The sequence below is a fragment of the Salvelinus fontinalis genome, chromosome 26 (genome assembly GCF_029448725.1).
Source record: "Salvelinus fontinalis isolate EN_2023a chromosome 26, ASM2944872v1, whole genome shotgun sequence".
Lineage (NCBI taxonomy): Eukaryota > Metazoa > Chordata > Actinopteri > Salmoniformes > Salmonidae > Salvelinus > Salvelinus fontinalis.
Window position 1 is genome coordinate 46,223,407 of NC_074690.1, and position 14,696 is coordinate 46,238,102.

A 14,696-nucleotide genomic window follows, 5' to 3' on the forward strand; every position below is an offset into this window, starting at 1 on the left:
TCCACAACAACTACCTAATACACATACATCTAAGTAAAGGAATAAGAATATATAAATATATGGATGAGCAATGACAGAGCGGCATAGGCAAGATGCAATAGATGGTATAAAATACAGTATACAGATATGAGATGAGTAATGCAAGATATGTAAACATTATTAAAGTGGCATTATTAAAGTGACTAGTGATCCGTTTATTAAAGTGTCCAATGATTTCAAGTCTGTACGTAGGCAGCAGCCTCTCTGAGTTAGTGATGTCTCGAGATACAAGCTGTTTTTCAGTCTCTCAGTCACAGCTTTGATGCACCTGTACTGACCTCACTTTCTGGATGGTGGCGGGGTGAACAGGCAGTGGCTCGGGTAGTTGTTGTCTTTGATGATCTTTTTGGCCTTCCTGTGACATCGGGTGCTGTAGGTGTCCTGGAGGGCAGGTAGTTTGCCCCTGGTGATGCAGACCGCACCACCCTCTGCAGAGCCTTGCGGTTGTGGGTGGTGCAGTTGCCGTACCAGGCGGTGATACAGCCCGACAGGATGCTCTCAATTGTGCATCTGTAAAAGTTTGTGGGTTTTAGGTGACAAGCCAAATTTCTTCAGCCTCCTGAGGTTGAAGAGGCACTGTTGTGCCTTCACCACACTGTCTGTGTGGGTGGACCATTTCAGTTTGTCCATGATGTGTACGCAGAGGAACTTAACTTTCCAACTTCTCCACTGCTGTCGCGTTGATGTGGATACAGGGGTGCTCCCTCTGTTTCCTGAAGTCCACGATCATCTCCTTTTGTTGACATTGAGTGAGAGGTTGTTTTACTGACACCAAACTCGGAGTGACCTCACCTCCTTCTTGTAGGCTGTCTGGTCGTTGTTGGTAATCACTGTTGTGTCGTCTGCAAACTTGATGATTGAGTTGGAGGCGTGCATGGACATGCAGTCATGGGTGAACAGGGAGTACAGGAGGGGGCTGAGCACGCACCCTTGTGGGGCCCCAATGTTGAGGATCAGTGGGGTGGAGATGTTTCCTACCTTCACCACCTGGGGATGGCCCATCATGAAGTCCAGGACCCAATTGCACAGGGCGGGGTTGAGACCCAGGGCCTCAAGCTTAATGATGAGCTTGGAAGGTACTATGGTGTTGAATGCTGAGCTATAGTCAATGAACAGCATTCTTACATCGGTATTCCTGTTGTCCAGATGGAATAGGGCAGTGTGATGGCGATTGCATCGTCTGTGGACCTATTGGGGCATTAAGCAAATTGAAGTGGGTCTAGGGTGACCTGTGAGGTAGAGGTGATATGATCCTTGACTAGTCTCTCAAAGCACTTCATGATGACAGAAGTGAGTTCTACGGGGCGATAGTCATTTAGTTCAGTTACTTTTGCGTTCTTGGATACAGAACAATGGTGGCCATCTTGAAGCATGTGGGGACAGCAGACTGTGCTAGGGAGAGATTGAATATGTCCGTAAGCACACCAGCCAGCTGGTCTGCGCATGCTCTGAGTACGCGGCTAGGGATGCTGTCTGGGCCGGCAGCCTTGCGATGGTTAACACGTTTAAATGTCTTACTCACGTCGGCCACGGAGAAGGAGAGCCCACAGTCCCTGGTAGTGGGCTGCGTTGGTGGCACTGTATTATCCTCAAAGTGGGCAAAGAAGGTGTTTAGTTTGTCTGGAAGCAAGACGTTGGTGTCCGTGACGTGGCTGTTTTTTGTTTCTTTTTGTAGTCTGTGATTGTCTGTAGACCCTGCCACATACGTCTCGTGTCTGAACTGTTGAATTGCGACTCCACTTTGTCTCTATTCTGACATTTTGCTTGTTTGATTCCCTTCCCTATGGAATAACTACACTGTTTGTATTCGGCCATATTCCCAGTCACCTTTCCGTGGTTAAATGCGGTGGTTCTCGCGTTCAGTTTTGTGCGAATGCTGCCATCTATCCACGGTTTCTGGTTAGGGGTAGGTTTTCATAGTCACAGTGAGTACAACATCTCTTATACACTTCCTTATAAAGTCACTCATCGAATCAGCGTATATGTCGATATTATTCTCTGAGGCTACCCGGAACGTATCCCAGTCTGCGTGATCAAAACAATCTTGAAGCATGGATTCCGATTGGTCAGACCAACGCTGAATAGTCCTTAGCACGGGTACTTCCTGTTTGAGTGTCTGCCTATAGGAAGAGAGGAGCAAAATGGAGTCATGGTCAGATTTGCCAAAAGGAGGGCGGGGGAGGGCCAAAGTTAGAGAAGTAGTGATCCAATGTTTTTCCAAGGGCAGGTGCTACAGTCAATATGTTGATAGAATTTAGGTAGCCTTGTTTTCAAATTTGCTTTGTTAAAATCCCCAGCTATAATAAATGCAGCCTCCGGATATATGGTTTCCACTTTTCATGAAGTCCAGTGAAGTTCCATGAGGGCCGTCATGGTATTGGCTTGAGGGGGGATATACACGGCTGTGACAAACACATAGGTTGGTTGACTAATATTTTCGCCACTTTTCATTGACAAAATTAACACTGAGGTACACCCCCTGGACAGGATGCTAGCGTAATATATTAGACATTGAATCATTAGACATTGATTGTAATGTTTGCAATTTCAGTGGTGTGTGTGTGTGTCTCAGTCTCTGGTAAAGTTGCCCCTGTCCCATCGCAGGGCCCTTCTGCAAGGAGAGCTTCGAGGAGAAGGAGGGAGAGTTTGTGTTCGCCCGCCCTATTGACTCAGACAACACAGACACCATCGCTGAGTTCCTGGAGCAGTCTGTTTGAGGTGTGTGTGTCAGTGTTGGACCGGTCTATTTGCTGTGTGTGTGCGTTTGACTGTCTGTGTGTGTGTGGGAGGGAGGGAGGGAGAGAGACAGGAGCCAACCGTGTGTTTGTGGGAGGTCAATCCTGTCTTCTGTGATCTCCTTTCTCTCCTGAAGTTGTTTAATAATGAATGTGTGTCCCAAATGACACCCTATTCCCTATAGGCCCTGGTCATAAATATTGCGCTATATAGGGAAGGGGGTTGCCATTCGGGATGCATTCTTAGTTGTATGTCCTCCTGTGGTGTGATTTTTGGTTGAATCCTCAGACTCCTGCGGGGGACTAATGGTAGAAGACTCTGGAGAAAGATGCCACTTATGAAATCGGCCAAGCGCTCTCACAACTGACTCAAGGTGCACACATGCACGCACACGTACACAAACCACACATGCATATACACATGCACGCACACGTACGCACCAGGGGTTCCTGAACTTTTTGGACCCACGACCCCATTTTGATATCTGAAAATTCTTGGATCCCAACCACGTGGGGGAAAAAATGTATGTGATTAAAAGCCAACGTTAACTTTTATTTGGGGCTATGGTAGTCAATTGGAAAACATTCTAACAGTATTTTTCGATTTGTCTTCTCAACTTCCCATCACATACTTCTGATGTGGGGCTACGAGTCATTTGCAAATGAGTCAGATTTTTTAAATCTTATCTCACCACAACTAATGAGATGGGTGTGCTTGATGGGTGTGCTTGATGGGTGTGCTTGATGGGTGTGCTTGATGGGTGTGCTTGATGGGTGTGCTTGATGCGTGTCGCGTTAGCGCTTCTCAAAGTCAGCGGGCGTGGTCTACAGTGCGCACCTCATCTCTGGTTTTAATGCGAACCGGCGTGTGGTTTGATGTAGTTCCCAATCGAAGTTACTTGCTGCAGTATATCTCCGAGTTCTGTGCTCAGCTCTTTTGCCGCCAGTTGCTCTCAGGTTATCATACAACGCGTCCATATGGCAGAGGCAGACGCATTCATAACTAGAGAGCAGAGACCTGACCTCCGTCCCGCGATCGATGGAGCCACATCTGTGCAGAAATCAGCCATTTGATCCCATATGGAATCTGTTAGCCACGCGGCACGCTGAACATCCCCTGTGCCGTTTCATGCTCGGGAATGGTGAGACCGAACATTGTGTCCTCGTGAATAGCATCCCCCGACATGTATTGTAAACAAGGCAATTCGTAGGCATCTCGGCTCTCACAACTAACGTCCGTTTGGAGTTTGGGTTATTCAGTCAGTTTCTTCTTCATTGCGAGCAATGGCGTGAACGATTTGTTTAACAGTGTTGTCTGGCGACGGTATTGATGTGAGTTTCTGTGACTCCGCCTCCCCACACATTGTTTTCACCGTGTCTATTGCGGCCGGTAATTTTGAAGTCTCTGCCATAGTGTGTGGTTTCATGGCGTAGCGGGCCTAGTCATTCACTGTGGGAATGATTCAAGTGCAACGGTCAAGTGTGGCCTTTTCCCAGGATCAAGGGCGCCCTGGTTGAATTAGATTTTTTTGATTTTAATCATTTTCATTTTGATTTTTAAGATGAACCACATTACAATGATTTCGAGATACAAAGATGATATTATGTATTTTTTGTATTTTGTTGGGGTGGGGGGGGTTTGGAAATTCTCCCGTGACCCCATTTTCATATCAGGCGACCCCACATGGAGTTGGGAACCATTGGTATACACACACACACACACACACACACACACACACACACACACACACACACACACACACACACACACACACACACACACACACACACACACACACACACACACTTACACTTACTCTCTATCATAATAACTACTCACATGAAAACCTACCATTCATCCCTGTCTCTCTGTCTAGCTGAAGGACTATCTGGATGGGGGACAGTGGATCTGTGTGTGATTGGAGCGTATCTGGGGAAGGGCAAGAGAACAGGGACCTACGAAGGATTCCTGCTCGCCCGCTACGATGAGGACAATGAAGAGTTCCCCTCAGTCTGCAAGGTCTGTCAGGGGTGTCTTTGTGTGTCTGCGTATGTCTGTGTGTGTACCTCCTTGCCTAGGAGGTGACTTTTTGTCTTTCTCTGTCTCGGTTGGTTTGTCTCTGAAAGGTGACACAGCGCCTCAGTCCAAATAGGATAAAGGCTTTTTGCACAGGGAATTCTTTCACAATTCTTTGTTATTCTGCTCTGCTAAATGTCTCATCTGACTTACAACAGGGGAATATATTTTTCCGGTTATTTTGTCTTTTCAGATTGGGACAGGTTTCAAGGATGAAGATTTGGAGCAGCATTACAAATTCTTAAAGGTACAGTACAGAGACGTTCGTGTTCTATGCTCGTTTGATGCGAAGCGCGGAGTTTCTTGAAGCGAATCTGCCAAAAGTCTTTAGACCCAATTAACTATGAAGGCATTGTCTTTTCCACAAGCCCCACCCCTATCATCGGGTGGACCGATCAACAGAGCCCGATGTGTGGCTTGATGCCGTGCAAGTGTGGGAAGTGAAGTGTGCCGACCTATCGCTGTCGCCGATCTACAAGGCTGGCATGGGATTGGTTAGTAGAACTCGTCCTTGTACACTGGCTCATCAGTACTAATAATATTTGGATTTCAAGCCAGTTTAAAGTCATTTGGAAGTTAATAATTTGATTCAATGCAATTTCATCTTTGAGGGCCGACCAGTAAAGCAACCACAACAGAATCTTTAACTCAATAATCCCCTCTGCAAATCTAAAATGTTTAGGTCTCAGGATGTTGCGAAATTTCTCCGGAACATTTTCACATTTTCAGTGTCAAATTTCTCATGAGGATCATGCCACTTTTTGCTTCACCTTAAAAACGATATTATTTAACAGACCTACCATGAAGCGACCATGTTACCCATAGCTTAAAAACACACTCGTATAGGCCTAAGTCAAATATTTAGGCAAAATCTCAGGACTTATTCACCACTTCTACTCCAAAGCTCTTTGTGGATATGGGTCCTAATCTGTGCTTTGCATTAGTACTCAACAAAGCTGTGACATCATGGTACTATGTTAGGTTAAATAAAGAGTTGCCATCCTCAAATCAATAGTTCTTCAACCTCCAGTCTTTTGGTGCAGGGTTTCAAAGGCATATTAACTGTGAAAGGAAAACCCACAATAGTCTTCCGTTTTAATGTCTTTAGCGGCAGCAAAAGTCAGACAAGTTTAGGTGAAAAGATGATTCATAGCTTTTCTTTGGCCCTCTCTGGCCTTCTCCCAGTGTGACCCAGAGAAGAGTTCAACAGCTTGCTCAGGTTAGGGTAAGGGCTAGGGTTAGTGGATAGTTGTTTGAAGTGTTGACAATCCACAAACCATCTATTTGGAACTAGCCAAATGCTGTTACTGGCGATTCATGTATTTTCTCCTCTCTCCCAGTGTGACCCAGAGAAGGGCGTCTCTCTTCGGTTCCACACGCTTCCTGACGATCCGAGATGATAAAATGCCAGATGACGCAACTTCAGGAAGACAGGTAGTTGAAGACACTGCTGTGACAGTGTATATCTCGTAGTTACGAATTTCTCTGGTTGCGTCCCAAATGTATTTCTATGCAGGGTGTCCAATCAAAAATGCTTATTTTGACAAATGGGTCAACTCAATGGTCCAAACCACATGCCCCTATCATAATCAATTCAAAAGTTATTGGAGTTTTTACCCTTGTAGGATGGCCAAAATTAGGGGGACTAAATCAATGGAGGCCAAATATTTTTTTCTAAAAATAAGGACAATTGCACAGCATCGCATCAGCTAGGCTGGATGCTGTGAGGGAATAAAGGCTCCTTGACAGGCTCATTTTCCCGTTGAACTCGCCATCTTTCTTCTCGAATCCGCAGGACTTAAAACAATGTGGAGGTAAGATGTATATCGATTTTGAGACTTGACATGTAGTACTTTCATATTTTGGTGTACCCTTTTCATATTCATGTGAAATTCCTGTTCTTTTTGAAGATTTCTCACAAAAACAAGTGTCTGTGAACTGTCAACAGAGCACTGAGTATACCGCAAGTTTTTTTTCCAAAGCCTTTTACATTTAAATTCAGCTCGTGCCATGCTAATTTATCTTTTTGCGACCCGCGGAAACAACTTTGAAGTTGAGAACCACAAAATGTAAAATCCTCAAGTTGCGGCATGCATCTTTCAACAGAGCTTTGTGATTATTATCAGATGTATTAGGTTACAAATTCTGCCTTTTTGGATATACTGTGAATTAAACGTTAGAGAAAGACCCCACTAATGATTCAGAACATTTATAATCATATTTGTCTTGGTAAAATGTATTTTATAACACAAGGAAGTGAAATCTCATCACCAAAGCGCTTTTTCACCCACTCTGGGCAGAGTTGGTAGACACCCTATTCTATAGAAGGAACCTACCTTCAGAGACAGAGGGTGCATCCATATTGCACCCTATTCCCAGGCAAAAGTAGTGCATTAAATAGGGAATAGGGTGCCAGATTTCTTTCATATAAATACATCATTCTAGATCTATGCTCTGTGTTTCAGCTTCTCCCACATATATACACACAGTACATTTTATTCTACCAATTTTGGTATTCTGTTTATCCTCCTGTAATTTGATATAAATTGGCCCTCGTACCATCATGGCCACCTTATCCTCAGCTTCCAATTGGCTCATTCATCTCCTCCCCCCCTCACTGATTTCTTTGTTCTGCACAGCAGTGTTTAGATCCAGGTGCTGGTTTAGACTGTGCCAATGTCATGATAATCAACATTTTGTGTGTGTTGGTGTTGAGCTTAAGGCCTATTTCTGTAAACGTATACTCAACAGCATACATAAAGGATGTGTTCCACAGTTTTCAAAGACACACATAAATCACAGGAATGACAAATGTGAATAAAGGCTTTGCTGATTTTATAATATCAAACATATTGGGTGTTGATTTTATCCTGTCCTAAGCTTCATTTGATCAATTGGTAGTGTTGGTTTCCTGGACACAGATTAAGCCTAGTCCTGGACTAAAAACCACTTTTATGCTTTTTAATCCAGTTCTAAATTTTATCTGTGTTCAGGAAACCGCCCAATACAGTATAAAGAACGCCAAGACATTGAAGACATCTTTGAGAGTCACGTGTAATGCATATATATCTCAGTAACACTACCTCAAACTTGCAGGTATGCTTTACAACTTGTTCTAAGCATGTGTGAGCCGTTATCCTTTGTCTTACGGTTTATCATTCATGCAGTGAGTGAAATGGAGATCCCTTTGTTGGTGTCCTATGAGCCACCTGGTGCAATAATGATGAGGAGTTGAGAAGAGTTGAATAACACTTGCATAATCCTAGCAGTACCCAGAGATTTGAATATTGTCGAGGAGTAAACACAGCTCTGACTTCCCCCGAAGTACCTCTCGTTCTTACAGGTTCAGTCCAGTATGGGCCGCATCCCAAATGGCAGCCTATTTATGTCATAGTGCACTACTTTTGACCAGGACCCATATGGCTCTGGTCAAAGGTAGTGCACTAATATAGTGAATAGGGGCGCCATTTAGGATGCCCTCTACCAACGTGTGGATGTCAGAATGTAAGGATAAATGCCCTTCTGTTTTCCCCCATTACACTATTGAAGGCAAGGTCAACTCGTAACATTGCTGCTCACCAGTGGTGTTAAGTCCTTAAGTAAAACTACTTTAAAGTACACTACTTAATTTTTTTGGGGGGGGGGTCTTTACTTTACTATTAATATTTTTGACTACTTTCGCTTCACGACATTCCTAAAGAAAAGAATGTACTTTTTACTCCATACAGTTTCCGTGACAACCAAAAGTACTCGTTTACATTTTGAGTGGGTATCAGGACAGGAAGATTGTCAAATTCATGCACTTACTGTATCAAGAGAATATCCCTGGTCATCCCTATTGCCTCTGATCTGGCGGACTCACTAAACACAAATGTTGTTGGGAGTGCGCCCCTGGCTATCTGTAAACAAAAACAAGACAATGGTGCCGTCTGGTTTGCTGAACATAAGTCATTTGAAATATTTTTACTTTTACTTTCAATACTTAAGTATATTTTGCCAATTACATTTACTTTTGATACTTAAGTATATTTAAAACCAAACCCTTTTAGACTTACTCCAGTAGTATTTCACTGGGTGACTCACTTTTACTTGAGTCATTTTCTATTAAGGTATCTTTACTTTTACTCAAGTATGACAATTGGGTACTTTTCCACCACTGCTGCTCACATTGATTGTGTCCTTGGAACTGAAGTTAATTCTAGTCTACCCAATAAGCCGTACAAAAATATCTCGACTCTAGGTTACAAATATTGACAATTTCTCTCTTACGCCAAATATTACAGTACAATACACCAACAGTGTGTAACAGTACACTGTGACATCTCAACAGTTCACCAGAGTCAAATTAACACTCCCACACAAAACAAGTTTCCCTGTAGAAACATTGCAAAACACCGCAACAAGAGGCATGCGATTTCTTTAAGACATTGTTATTATGCAGAATATCAGTGTGACATTTCTAAATGTACTGTGTATGTGGAGAAGAACAAGGACAAAGCAAGGGGAGCGCCTGGGTACATTATAAAATGCAAACGGGTTGACAGCTCAAGGAGCAGTACAAAACAGATGCATTTCAGAGGCCTGCATTAGACGAAACTCCACAAGTCAGTAGACGCAATCAAGAATCAATCCACTACAAGAAGACGCAGGCCAGAGAAGAGAGTCGAGGACACCTGGTCATTATAGGAAGTAAAGCGGATTGTAGAGTTCTGGGAAGCTAGTGAGATGCCATACACGGTGGTTGTTGTGTTTGCATGTGTCTGAAATGCCACCCAGTTCCCTATATAGTGCACTACTTTTGACCAGCGCACATCTGGTCATACGTAGTGCACTGTGCAGGGAATAGGGTGCCATTTGGGCCACACCCCCAGAATGAATGTTGCGGCGTGCATGTGGAAGTGAGTGGGCTGTGATGTGACCTGTGCTTGAGCTTCAGTGTCTGCTTCTGCAAGGGAGGAGGGGGAGGAGAAGGGCTGCATTGTGCCAGCCTGGGCATGGAAATGTAGATTTTCTTGCCCTTTCCCATCTGTTTATGTCATTGTGTTTTCTCTCTCTGCCTCTACTCATCTCCACAACTTTCCCTTTTTCTCTCTCTTTCTTTCTTTCTCTCCCTCTCTCCTCCTCTTTCTCTGCATGTCTCAACATGTGGCTTCCTTTCCTAGCTAGCTCAATCACGAATAAATGGCAGATTTCGATTTGATGCTTATTCTCTTTCACATTTAATTAATACCTGAAGCAAGGAAGAAGCAGTTAATGTTTGCACGGTGGAACATTAGCTATTTATATAAGCTATTTATATTATATTTTAATATTAGTCTCTGGCCCCTGTTGGCGTTGCTTCTGATAATTAAAAATCATACCTGAAACTAGGAAGTAGCTGAACATTTGCGCAGGAGAATATGAGTAGAATATGAGCTGCAGACTTCTCTGCCCATGTGTTGTTTCAGTGCAGCAGCAGTGTGTTGTGTTGTGGTGTTGCAGACCGAGGCGAGGAGTGGGAGCTGGTGTTTAGTGTTTACGGAGGGGCAGCTGGCTCAGATCATGTGCCTGCAGGGCAGAGTACCGCTCTGCTGTGGTTCTGTGGCCTCAATCTCTACAGAGGCCTGGGTGGATGTCTCAAATGGCACCCTATTCCCTTTTTATAATGACCAGAGCCCTGGTCAAAAATCTTCCACTATGTAGGGAATAGGTCGCCATTTGGAACGCAGGCCTGGTTTCCACTTATAGCATCTGCCTGATGTTGGTTCAGATTAACTAACCTGCTCCACTGAGTCCCCCCACCTGGGAGCTGCTGAACCAAACTCAGGTTGTGTCCCAAACGACATCCTATCCTCGTTATAGTGCTCTCCTTATGACCAACAAAGCTCAAAAAGTAATGCACTATATGGTGCCATTTGGGAATCATCCTGCCTCTCACCGCTGTTTATTATGGTCTGTTGATACACATGATGGAGTAGCTACATACCTACATCCCTGACGTAAAGGAAAAGAAACTGACACATCAGATCGCATCACTGCTCAGTTCTGCTCACAGGCATCGAATTAAATGGAAATGTTGTTTCCGTAGCTTGTATTCCCCGTGGTTCAGAGAAAGAACTAGCGGTAAGGCCGGGTAGCAATGCTGAGATATTGGCTGAAATGCATAACCCCCTGAACACTGTTATGGATTGCCCCGAACTGTTTAGATTTTGTTTGGTGCTTGGCAAATAACGGTTTTCACCTCTCTCTGTCCTTTTGTCTCCTCTCCCCTTTCTCCCACCCAGCTATCTGTCTTGCACACAATACCCCCTTTCTCAACCGTGAATAATGTGTTTGTTCTCCTCCGTCGCGCCTTCTCTTTTCATCCCTGTCTACCCCTCCATCCCTTGTTTGGTGCTCTCTGTGACATCTCGGCCATGCAAGGACACGAGGGAGAGAGGGAGGGACAGGACCGTCCATTGTCTTCAGCTGAACCCACGGAATATCAATTGTGTTTTTCTTCAGCCACAGGACCACCGAGCGTTGGCCAGTAACCTTTGGATAATGGTTTTGATGATGTCATGCCAGCTTTATCACCCTGGTTGAGTAGCAAATGGCACCCTATTCCCTACGTAGTTCACTACTTTTGACCAGAGCCCTACGGCTCTCAAAACACTCGCCAGATCCCTCCAACCCGGCAAGTGCACTATATAGCAAATAGAGCGTCATTTGGGATGCAGATAGCACCTGACATGTTTTTTACACAGTCTTCACTGGCACTTTTTCTGTAATTATACCAAGACCCTATTAAGCCACATCCTATTTCTATTCATATTCTACACCTATTCGAATAATGGGGAGACCTGCAGTCTCTGGTCTGGAGAACATTCTGGAATTGCCTACTGTTTGTTCGTCATGGCAGGTTTGGCTGGTTACCCTCACCCTTTAGCTGCAGTTTGGGAGCAGAATCTGGGGCCTCTTCACAAAGCGTGTCAGAGTAGGAGAAAGGATCTACAAGCAGGTCCCCCCTGTCCATTTAATCGTAGCCATTATGATCTAAATGTCTAAACTGATCCTAGATCAGCACTCCTACTCTGAGAAGTTCTGTTAATATGGGCCCAGGGTGTTTATGGCTCTTGTGTTGTGATTGGTCCACACCGGTGGTCGTTTTCCCAAATGCTGGTTGGCTTAGGCCTACACTGCTGCTCCTCTCTTCTCCCTAAGGGATTGTCTGCTCTGCTTAGCTCCATTGGATCACTTCCCTGGCCATTAGCTTCATGACCTGATGAGTACTGTGTCCTCTGGCCTCTGTTTCCCCCTCTGTCCTCATGGCCAGAGAATGTTGTCTGCATACCAAGTGGAACCCTATTCCCTATCTAGTGCACTACGTTTGACCAGGGCCCCGGTCAAAAGTAGTACGCTGTATTGGTAATAGGATGCCATTTGGGAGTCAGCCTCGGCGTCCCGCCCACCGCCACCCACCAGCCCCCTCAAGACGCTCCCCAGATCACTCCAACCCGGCCAGTCCAAGACATTCCACTGGTGCTCATTTGCCAACATGCCTGCTTATGAACCTTCTGTTACACACAGACACTGTAGATGGCGAGCCTATTGAGCGGATTTTATTCACACGGCAGTAGAACCCAGGAGGGTGCTGCTCCTGTAATCCACTCTTCTCTTCCATCTGGGCTAAGGCCTAAATATGCGTCCCAAATGGCACCCTAGGGCCCTGGTCAAATAAACAATAGGGTGCCATTTGGGATGCAGGCTAAGAGTTAGCCCTAACCTCTTCTCTCTCCTGTGTTATTTAGAGGTTGATGGTCTCTCTCTCTTTACTGCAGGTGGTTTTATAACTGCCAGCAGAGGGGCCTTTATTTCTCTTTCTTCTCTCTCTCTTTCTCTCTTAATACAGCAGTGGTGTGCCAAGGCAATCTCCGTCCTGCCACTGCTGAAGACTTTGGAAGTGTGCCATGCGCTCCCTCCACCTGCCTGCCAGGTTTATAAAATATATCCTGTTTCCTTTGCCTTATGGCAGCCTTAATCATTTAGGAGATACACAGAGATAGTGTCTGCCACTACAGGTTGGCAGATGGTCTGTTGTAGTTAATTGATCCGTCAGTATGGTGTTCGGGTTTTGAAGCTTAGCCTACAATGAGTAGCCTTGTAATATGTAACTGAGTTTAGACTGCATGCTGCCAATCTTGTACATGATCTGCGTCCCAAATGGAACCCTATTCCATATATAGGGCATTGCTTTTGACCAGAGCCCTGGTCAAAAGCAAAGTTGAGCACTATATATGGAATAGCGTTGAGCACTATATAGGGAATAGTGTTCCATTTGAGACGCAACCCTGGTCTGATGGGAAGACCAAATGTTCTGATATAGAGAGTAGAGCTAGAGGCCCAGCGGATAAAAGGAATGTAACATTAAGCAATAATCTCAGCGTGGATTCAATCGACCCACCATAGATAAACAAATGCATATTTATGTCATATGACAGGTTGATGGATTGTGAGTCCTCCTGGAGTGGAAGGATTGGTCTCGTACGTAGAGCCCCCTTCGCTGGTGTTCTGTCTCACCCTCTCTCTCTTTCTCTGTCTCTCCCGCTCCCTGTATTGCCATTTGCGCTCATGTCTGTGTCTTAGTGTCCTCATATCAATCTATCTGTATGTATATATATATATATATATGTATACGCTACCGTTCAAAAGTTTCGAGTTTTTGAAAGAAAAGCAACATTTTTGTCCATTAAAAGAACATAAAATTGATCAGAAATACAGTGTAAACATTGTTAATGGTGTAAATGACAATTGTAGCCGGAAATGGCTGATTTTTAATGGAATATCTACATAGGCGTACAAATTTGCTTTTCTTTCTACAACAAGGAAATTTCTAAGTGACCCCAAACTTTTTAACGGTAATGTGTATATAAATATATACATATATATATCTGGTCTCTCCCTACTCTCTCTCTCTCTCTCTCTGTCGGTTTTACAGGATTAAGTGGAGTAGGCGCTCGGCAGAGGGAGGCGGGAGGAGAATACAGAGCTTTGTCTGGATGGAGAGAGAGAGAGAGAGGGAGGAGGTTGAAGAGGAAGAAAGCGCCATTGACAGACAGAGACACGCCAGGCACCCCCTGTGCCCCTCTCCCTCTCGCCCTCCATTGTTTGACTGCTAGACGTCAGCAAACAGGCAGGAATCCGTAGAGAGGGAGGAGAGAGAAAGGGAGAGAGGGAAGACTTGGGGCTTTGTTTTCCATCCCTCTCTCCATCCCGGTGAAAGTGCAGGGAAAGGAGAAACGGGGATGGCGGGAGGAGAGGACAAGACGTCCCCACACACACACATTTTTCCCATCCATGTCATATTTACACACATTGTATGTACTCACACATCACATCTTACACATCACCATCAGCCCTTAGAAATACAGTCTGTATAATGTGCATACATCCTATGCTCTCACACAAGTAATTTACATTTTGGTCATTCAGCAAACGCTGTTATCCAGAGCGACTTACAGTCCATGCATTCAACTAAGGTGGGTAAGACAACCACATGTCAGTCATTGCAAGTAAAAAACGTCCCACAATTATGCAGCTATCAGCAAAAGCAGTGGTAGTAAGACAACAAAGTAACGATGCTCAGGAATGTACATGATGGTGTCATATAGTAGTGTAGATTTGTGTACATTTGACTCGAGCTTTGACTGCCACTTCAGTGAATTTGATCAGTATTTTTCTACAGTACGTTGCTTTTCACTGCATCTCAATAACACTCTTGAATGTAAAAAAAAAAGTGTTTTATTTTGGTCTTCAATAGGGTTGATTGTTTGATTTGTTTCAATGAGATTGGAGAGAAAGAAAGAGGTGGAGAGAGGGAGGAATGG

The 14,696-nt window shown here is 44.5% G+C and overlaps 1 pseudogene; it reads left to right on the plus strand.

The window, feature by feature from the left end:
- The window catches only part of LOC129824510 (DNA ligase 1-like), a 34,660-nt pseudogene extending 20,019 nt beyond the window's left edge, over positions 1-14,641 (plus strand).
- The last annotated feature ends 55 nt before the right edge of the window (positions 14,642-14,696 follow it).